Source organism: Triticum urartu, chromosome 6, assembly GCF_003073215.2.
Source record: "Triticum urartu cultivar G1812 chromosome 6, Tu2.1, whole genome shotgun sequence".
In the NCBI taxonomy this organism is placed as follows: Eukaryota; Viridiplantae; Streptophyta; class Magnoliopsida; order Poales; family Poaceae; genus Triticum; species Triticum urartu.
The window spans coordinates 123,894,287-123,903,239 of NC_053027.1; the positions used below are offsets into that span (position 1 = coordinate 123,894,287).

Below are 8,953 nucleotides of genomic sequence, written 5' to 3' on the forward strand. Positions count from 1 at the left end.
TTTCTGAATATTTAAGAATTTTTGGTGCAAATAACATCAGAGGGAGGTGCACCAGGTGGGCACAACTCACCTAGGTGCACCAGGACCCCTAGGTGCGCCCTAGTGGGTTGTGGACCCCATGTGGGCCCCCTCACTTATCCCTTCACACCACATCATCACTTACCTCCAGAAAAAATCTCCATTGCTATCTCTCTCTCTCTCTCTCGTGTTCTTGCTCTCAAACCCGCGGATTTCGATCTCTTTGCTCGAAGCTCCGTTTCCGAAACTGTTTCGGAGGATTGTTGCTTGGTATGTGACTCCACCGTTTATCCAATTAGTTTTTGTTTTAGTGGTTTATATTTTGAATAATTAGCTACTCTTGGTGCTGCTGTAGATGAGCTTGCATGTTGAATTCTTAGAGTTCTAAGTAGTTTGAATGCTTGCTATGGCCTCTAAGTATCCCTATGAGAAGTTGCTATCAATCTTATAAAGTTTTGTTGATAAATTTTTGTCATTAAATTTTTTTCAGAAAATTGTACGCGAACATGATGAACCTATTTGGAAGGAGTTCTTCGAGGAGGAGATCCTCGGGGCGTCTTCAAGTGACAACTCCGCTCGCTTGTCTTATGTCCAACCAAGTGAAAGTTCCATTTGAGATGCAGCCACCAAAACATGCTTATGGCCTTGCAATGATTATATGATGCGTGTAGGCATTAAGGAGGAATTTGAGCAATATGTTCACAATGCCGGTCTCGGTCCCCACATTTCAGATAAGTGCGAACAACACCACACTCTCACTTAATCATTTGTCAAAGGATTTAAGTTCCATCCCCGCTCTATGAAAATCCATTTACCATTTCACTAGAGAGTTTTGCTCACCACTGCAAACTCCCATTCTGGGGTTTGCTTGACGAACCGCCAAGGGCTGAGTACCAATCATTCTTGACTAGTCTTTGCTATGGTGAGACGAGGGGAGTGACACAAGGTAGAATAAAGAGCATTCATTTTCCTGCAATTTACTAGTTTGCATTATTTAATGGGAAATGTAAAGTAGGCAAACAAGACTGTAGTACACTTTGTGCTCCAGACTTGAGCGTCATACGCACCTCTCTCACCGGTGAAAGGAGTTATAACCTTGGAGCGATTATTGCACGCAGACTGCAGCATAACGCTAATAGTGGCTATTTCTATGGTGGAATATATGCCACACATTTAGCACGATGGTTGGATGTTTCACCTTTTCCCTTTGACCCTATCCCAGCCACACAGTATTTAGACTTTAATGCTTTGAAAAGTCATAAGATCCTCAAAGGAAAAATTCATAACTTCACTTACAATCTGTTGTTTAACCAAATATCTGTTGTGCACACATATTTGCTTGCGCTTACTTTTTTTGACTATCACAGCAAGGGAAGATATTTTATTCTTGAGAGCGAGGCCCGAGCTCACAACGCGGCGGTGGAGGCAGCACGGCAAGCTGAGGCATCCGCACCGAGAGCCTCCGTGAGCTACCACGCCAACTACTATCTAGACTACTGATTGATTACCAAGCTAGTCCAAAATCCTAAGCTTGGGGGAGTACGTGCTTCTCACCGACATTACATTCATATCCACTTATTCCCATTGTCGGTGTTCATACTTTTTCATTGTATTATCCATGTTTAAATTTTATTTTTCTTGCTTTCTTTATTGTGTGTTTGAAAAACTTTAGAAAAATCAAAAAAATTAGTTAGTTTACTTTCTATGCATGCTTAGTTGTAATATATATTACATAATTAAGACAGAAGGCAAATAAGCCCTCACGTTCATCCACATCTATTACATTATGTCAACCATTAATTTCCAAGATTAAAGGCTAAGATTTAAAGATGTCAACGTTAAATACAAATATTGCGTATATGCCTTTTTTGGGAACATAGGAAGCCTGTCACGTTCATGTGCTAGGATGGAAAAGGTCAAAGCACAATCCGTATTACTGTATAGGACAAGGAGAAGTATAAGGGAAAAAAGGGAACATAGAAAGTCTGTCACGTACATGTATTATCATGGAAAAGGTTCAAAGCATATCGATTTATTCATGTGCACGTCCACACGCACATCATGTGCTTTGTACGACTCGAAGGAGTCCAGGATAAACACGTTTTTTACTTTATTAATCAGGAAACCAAGCCAACGTTGCAAAGAAAAGGAAATCAGATCTTCCCACGATTGAATAGAAGATCCTCCCACGATCGAATTTATGGCTACCTCTTCCAGTTAGCGGCGTCCTTGCAGTTCTCTGTCGCATCACGATCTCATCCATTGTACATATCCTCGTCAACCATGTGGATGTAGTTCTCCCTCACGTCACATGGCCGTGGCGATATCATCCATTGCTCCATCTTCCCGTCAAGCACGTTGCTGCCGCATGTCCGTTCTCTTGCTGTCCAGCCGCTCAAGTACGTTTCCTATTTCCATGCCGTCAACAAATTCTCAGGTCAGACCATAACGGCATAACGAACACTTCCTTGACAGATTAGTGCACATGGAGAAAGAAGGAACTGCAGTAATCAGCGACGTGGTGAACCAGGCAGTCGACAATGTATAATCTGTTGCAGGTTAGCCCTTAATTAATCCCTAAGTCGACTTGGTTTTCCTTCCGTAATAGGCCAGACCAATCTGTGATGTCAGGACGAAGTGCTAAGAATAGAAGGAGGCTAGGCAGGTATTGCACTCTTTATTTGTTTGGCTCTAATTCTCCTATGTCTTCTTTCTTTTAGTTATTAGTTCTCTCGCTAAAGCTGGAAGGTCAATGTATTCTGAAATTTTGATCCTCTCTCTGGTCAGTTTTTTCTGTAAAATACCTTTCTTTGTTGAATATATCCAGCCAAAGATAGATTTTAATTCAAAGGATTTGATTTTAGTAGTTTACCTCTATCTTGACCAACATAAATAATTCATCAGAGGATTGGTTTCTTCCTTTTATTATAGTGCTACAGATTACAGAGAATGGCCCTAACTCTGAAGATACCATGTTAATTGATTTACTTTTCTCATGCTCCATTGATATTTGTAGGGGTTCAAATTTTCAATGTTTTTTGTTCTGCAGGGTTTTGGACATGTTAATTCGAACATTGTTGTACAAATAATCACACTGTGTAAACATCCAAGTCTTCTTGCCCGTTAGCACACACACACACACACACACACACACACACACACACACACACACATATATATATATATTACACTACTTGGAATTTTAGTTTCTTACATTTTACTTGCTTTTCGATCAAATGTAGTTGACATCTCTTATGCAATTGAACTGGAGCGATCTGCTCACCTTATAATATAAGAATTTGGTAAAATTGAGATCAATTTGCAAAAAGAAGGAAAGAAGAGACAGTAAAGCAAGGATTGCACACCTCTCTTTATGATAGATATTGTTAAGACGCGAAAGAATAACAGGCGGGAGTGCGGGATAACAGTCAAGGAAGTAGATGTTGTTGTCTGGACTACGGACAGTGTGAGAGCTAGCTTGCAAATCTGAGCCATGGTCCATTAGGGGAAGGAACGCGGAAGATTACCCAAATGTAGACATCCACCATTTGTTTGCCCCGAAAGCAGCATAAGTTCGTCCTCAACCCCATCACCTTCATCACCGATGTGTTCAACATAGGTATGTGGTTGTCGAAGCCCTATGCACCTTATCTATATTCAAATTATTGTCAAGCAATCAGCTTGCTCCCTATGTTCTGTTGTGCCGCGATGCAGTCTAGGTATTTGAAGAATTGTTAAGTTGCTGAATTTTTAACAGCAGTAGAAGTATGCATTAAGTTTGTATCGGAACAATTTTCAAGTTTATGGCGCGATCAACTTGCAAGAAAAAAATTGTATGCATCAAAGATCTAAGTATCAATCTCAGTGTTCTGCTTCTACTATCAGCGTACAAGCAGCTATGTAACTGCCCTAAATCACGTGCACTGTAGAGAAAGGATATTTATTTTCGGGGAAATAGCAATTAGACTACGTGTGTGCTGAAGTCTGGTGACTAGCCTGATGACTCCTTTTTCTGTGAAAATGAAAGTAGTCCGGACTCCTGTTTCTGTAGTGCTTCAACGTACACGAGATTCCCAACAAAAATAGTGCTTCACGTGAGATAACTAACTTTCTCTACCCATTACTATAAAAAACATTCTACCCAGATTGAAAATAGATGTGTACGTACTTACATATATAAAGAGTGGGACAAAGAGATTAGCAAAATACTTTGTTTAACAAAAAAGTATCCCTATAATATTTTTTTTTGCTGTAGCATACAATAGCATGCTACGTTATAATAAATCATGGGTGTGAACATCTAGGTACCAACAATTTATATTTCATTCTCACAAAAAAACTAATAGATTCTAAAAATAGGTATCTTCATGAAAAAATAGTAATGTGATGGATCACATGAACGCATATATAAAGGTGCATAAGAAAATACCACATCCTAAATATGCAGTCAGTGTTTAAAACCTTTTGAGCACTAACATATTCACTATATCTAAGTAGGACATGTATGAATAGCAGCATCATATTGACTACAAAATACCCTCTTTACCCTGTCATGTTACTATTTTTTTATGTATTATGTTTTGCGAATGGGAAAAGTGCAAATAATGAAGTGTACCATACACTGTATAATTATACTAGAAGGACACATAAGCCAAAATGGAAAAGTCCCTCAACTCTTGGGGAATATTATCCGAACCATGTATGCTCGATGTGTGCAATTTGCAATAGTAAATGAGTAGAAGGAGGTTAATGGAATGACAAGCGAACAATCTAGCAATTTATTTATGGAAAACCAGGATAGTGAGAGGGTGACCCATACAACCATCAGGGAAAAGCTGCGGGACTCTAGAGAAAATGTGACTATCCGATGGTAGCTAAATTTGATTCATAGTAGTTATTTTGTTAAAGGAGACCAATGCATGCATGTAGTGATGAGCAAGGTAATTGAGTTAGATTTTATTTCTAAATTAGGGATATGAGAGAATGCAATAAAACTAGGATGTTAAATATGTCAATATAATTATGTAAGTACTCCCTCCGTTCCTTTATATAAGGTGTATTTGTTTTTTGATAAAATTCCACAATGTAAGGTGTATTTCATCTAATTCCCCATAATCCCTTTTTTATCCCTGTATAAAAAGGCAAGTATCTCTCTCCTGATTGTTTGTATCTCTCTTTATAGAAAAATAAGGAAAGTATGTTAGAGAGACATATATGTATTTTCACATGTGCATACTCAAATGCAAAATAAAATACAAAGTTTATCACCAGAAATAGTAGGCACATCTATATAATCCCACTGGTGACATATATCATGTTTATCTGGAGCAATTAGCTCGATGAGATATGTTATGAAGGAGCTAATGAGGTCGATGAGCTCAGGGTGGAGAGAATAGAGAAAATACTAGCCATCAAATTTGTTGACATCTTTTAAATAATCTGCTATGTTGAGTATACGATGAGTCCTAATTACAAAGGTTCAAAAGAAAAAAATGGATGTGTATTGGCAGCTAATTAAATCAACTTTGATGGTGATCAATATCAAAACAATATGTTTGTATGCAATGCAGTTCAACACAGTCATTATTTATGCCACCGGATTATCAATATATGATAGATGACCATAAAATAACTACATCAAACCCAAGTTGGCTTCCACGGGAGTAAGAATGCAAGAAGTGTTTCTAATCTATGAAGATCAATTATTTTCCAAAACAAATGTTCGGTAAAAGATGATGTCAACGTAAAAGAGGAGTACATACCACAGTAGAAATATTAGTACGAGTATGATAACAATATTGACAGAGTAGTATGTTGAACTAAATACCATTAATTATACCATAAATATAATTATAAAAAGTTAAGATCATATTTAAAACAATAATATTAAAATTTAGTTCTTGATCAAAATTTCTTTACAGAACACTAAAAATATCAGAAAGTGTTTGTTCTCAAATGATGTTATTGTCACCCAATGATGTATGATAAAAATAGATTGAGATAAATGTATCAAATTGCACAAAATTAGTTCTTAGTATTTAAAATATTTTAGATTTTCCATTTGAAATAGTACATATTTTTCAATAATTTAATTTATATATAACATTTGATATGGTATTTTATATGATTATATTGATCAAACCTTTAATATTAGACACTCTCAATGTCTAAAAAAGATTTGTAAATATATGTCAAAAAATCTACTCGCGCAAATGTGCGGGTCACCCTGCTAGTTAATATTAAAAAGAAAACCCAAAAAGATTTCCTTGTTCTTCTTTTGCTTGTTGGGAGCTTTCCCGTGTAAATAGTTTTCTCGTTTTTGTTTTTCCCTTTTATTTGCTTGTTCAAGAAAACCAAAAACTCCAAAAATATTTCAGCGTGTTCCTCTGAATTTATTTTATTTTTATTCAAGTTGTACCAAGGAGAAGACCACAATGAAAATGTTGAGTGACTCTCATATGAATAATTGTTGATCTAATAAAGAGCCCATTTTACCTTGTCTTCTCCTATTGAATGAAATATTTGCAGATTCCAGCTTAGTCCACGACACTCTTGCACTATTATTATTTTCATATCGTTCAGTTGTGCAAGTGAAAGGCAATAATGACGATATTCGATGAACTGGCTGTGTCAGAGAGAAACGAGTATGAACTCGACTTGTTATGTTTGTGTAAATATGTTTAACCCAGTATCCATGATTCAGCCCACTATGATTAAACATGTTTGCAATGACAATTAGAGATTATAGTTTCTCATGCCATGCATAAGTAGCTAGGAGTGGATAATGATTTATCTTGAATATCAACATTGTGTTAAAATGATTGTGATGTAGTTTGATGATATGGTATCCTCCTCTGAATGTTCGAGTGGCTTGACTTGGCACATGTTCATGCATGTAGTTGAATCAAAACCAACATAGCCTCTATGATATTTATGTTCATGGTGCTCATATCTTACTCATGCTAGTATCCAATGTTACTTATGCATAATGCATGTTCATGACCGTTGTTGCTCTCTAGATGGCCGCTTCTAAATCTAATTGCTAGCATTCACCTGTACTAAGTGGGAATTCTCCTTGTACATCAAAAACCTTGAACCCAAGTTATTACAGATGAGTCTACCATACCTACCTATATGCGGTATTACCCTGCCGTCCTAAGTAAATTTGCATGTGCCACCTCTAAAAACTTCTAATAAATATCATTTTTGTGTGCCTGGATTGTTCATGGAACGACAGGAGGTGGTCGCTATCTTCCATGCTAAGCGGGTAATTCTCAGGTCGAGTGTTTATTCATTCGCCATCGCCCGAGAAAAGGGCGGTAATAGGGATGCCTAGTCCCAAACTGCAAAGAGAAAAATCTTACAAATAATCAAACAAAGACTCCCAATGGAGTCAAAACCTTTACTTTTATCGCTTGGGAACTGCCACTAGCGTGCTTAGCATGGAAGATATTCATAACTGTTGGTCGTGAAGTAAATGAGAATGGTGCATGTCTCAAAATATCATTTACCTCTGTTTTAAAACTTGAGCTCTGGCACATCTACAAATCACTGCTTCCCTCTGCGAAGGGATTATCTATTTACTTTTATGTTTTGTCGTCACCTTCTAAAATAAGCGCCAGAACCTGAGAGCACTGCTGTCATGCTTATGCATTGTGTGTAGCTAATGTTGGGTGCATCATGACTGAATCTTTTCTACCATGAATTACAATGTTTAGTCGCTGCTTGAACGTTGGAGGTGCTCTGCATTTATGTTTTGCGGTCTCAGAAAGGGCTAGCAAGATACCACTATTATCAAATTATATCATGGTTGTTTTGACAACATGTTGCTGTTTGAGATATCTTATTATTGCCCGCTAGCTAATTATGTCATTGATATGAGTTAATATAATTTTTAAGAGTTATTTTCGGCATGCTTAGTTATAATGTTGGTTGAAAACCTGGGTGCTGTTTAAGCTTATTTATGCAAACAAGAGCAAAAGAGTTCGTAAAAGTTTTTCTTTTTCACTTTCAGTTTATCAACTGAATTGCTTGAGGACAAGCAAAGGTTTACGCTTGGGGGAGTTGATACTTCTCCAATGTATCTACTTTTCCTAACGCTTTTCCTCTTGTTTCGGACTCTAATTTGCATGATTTGAATGAAACTAACCCCGGACTGGCGCTGTTTTCAGCAGAACTACCATGGTGTTGTTTTTGTGCAGAAATAAAAGTTCTCGGAACGGAACGAAACTTTGCGAGGAATTTTTATATAAACAAAGAGAATTTCTGGAGCCAAGATCCACCGGAGGGGGGCACCTGGGTGGGCACAACCCACCAGGGCATGCCCCCTCCTGGCACGCCCAGGTGGGTTGTCCCCACCTGTAATACCCAAGATGCGGCTATATCTCCCACGTGTCGGAGCACGACTTAGAGGCATAACCGCATAGTAGGCATGTCGCAAGAGGGGTAATCTTTACACATCCCATGTACTGAATAAGAAAGAGGTACATAGTTGGCTTACAATCGCCACTTCACACAATACATAAATATAGCATTACATCATCTAGATACAATCAAGGTCCGACTATGGAACCAAAATAAAAGAAGACTACCCCTAATGCTACAGATCCCCGATCGTCCCAACTGGGCTCCACTACTAATCAACTGGAAACGAAACAACACAATGAACACGATCTTCATCGGGCTCCTCCTTGAGCTCGGTTGCGTCACCTGCACGGTATCAACGGCACCTGCAACTGGTTTTGGAAGTAACCTGTGAGTCACGGGGACTCAGCAATCTCACACCCTCGTGATCAAGACTATTTAGCTTATGGGTAGGAAAAGGTAGTGAGGTGGAGCTGCAGCAAGCACTAGCATATATGGTGGCTAACTTACGTAAATGAGAGTGAGAAGAGAAGACATAGCACGGTTGTGAACTAGAAGTGATCAAGAAGTG

At 38.1% G+C, this 8,953-nt stretch overlaps 1 long non-coding RNA gene across 1 annotated transcript; it reads left to right on the forward strand.

The window, feature by feature from the left end:
• Positions 1 to 549: 549 nt before the first annotated feature.
• LOC125517425 lies at positions 550 to 6,354 on the forward strand. The gene is made up of 3 exons (XR_007287593.1): positions 550 to 1,557; positions 2,140 to 2,417; positions 2,494 to 6,354. It is a non-coding gene; the product is annotated as an uncharacterized LOC125517425 (long non-coding RNA).
• The last annotated feature ends 2,599 nt before the right edge of the window (positions 6,355 to 8,953 follow it).